The sequence below is a fragment of the Callithrix jacchus genome, chromosome 11 (assembly GCF_049354715.1).
Source record: "Callithrix jacchus isolate 240 chromosome 11, calJac240_pri, whole genome shotgun sequence".
Classification (NCBI taxonomy): domain Eukaryota; kingdom Metazoa; phylum Chordata; class Mammalia; order Primates; family Cebidae; genus Callithrix; species Callithrix jacchus.
In genome coordinates, this window is record NC_133512.1 from 95,630,501 (window position 1) to 95,631,109 (window position 609).

The 609-nt window shown below is 44.0% G+C and overlaps 1 non-coding gene across 1 annotated transcript; it reads right to left on the reverse strand.

Annotated features, from left to right (window-relative positions):
* Nucleotides 1-202: 202 nt before the first annotated feature.
* Nucleotides 203-324, reverse strand: LOC118144000 (small nucleolar RNA SNORA26). Its single transcript, XR_004728473.1, has one exon. It is a non-coding gene; the product is annotated as a small nucleolar RNA SNORA26 (small nucleolar RNA).
* Between the last annotated feature and the right edge of the window lie 285 nt (nucleotides 325-609).

Consider the following 609-nt stretch of genomic DNA (forward strand, 5'->3'; position numbering starts at 1 on the left):
CGCCTGTAGTTCCAGCTACTCAGGAGGAAGAGGCAGAAGAACCACTTGAACCCAGGAAGTGGAAGTTGCAGTGAGCCAAGATCGTGCCACTGCACTCCAGCCTGGGTGACCGAGTGAGACTCTGTCTCAGTAATAATAATAATAAAATAGCCTTTTCAGATTTGTTCTCTTAGGACCACCACCCTTTTTTTTTTTTTTTTTCAGCTGTGACTCCAGACAGGATCCAAAGAGACGTTTTATAATCTCCGCTTTGGGTTTTAAGGAGACTGGCTTTACCCTTCTGTGTTAGCCTCTTAAAGCATTACATCAGCCTTAAAGGGGCCCAGGAAAGGGTCGTGTACCCTTCTGAGTTGCCCTGTAGTCTTTGACATTTTTCTGTCCCATGCTTGGAATAACCATTTCCAAGGCGCTGTTCCTTTCGGTGGAACTGGGAATTACGATGTCCCTTGCTAACACATTGTCATTGCTTCTTGCCCAGTGCCTTATGTTTAAGGAGTCAAAGTGAACCTGTATTAAATTCAGTCTGGTATCAGTGTCCTACAAATGTAAATACATCTATACCCATCTTAAACTTCTTCCTTCCTGCCTCAAAGGAACCAGAGTCTAATT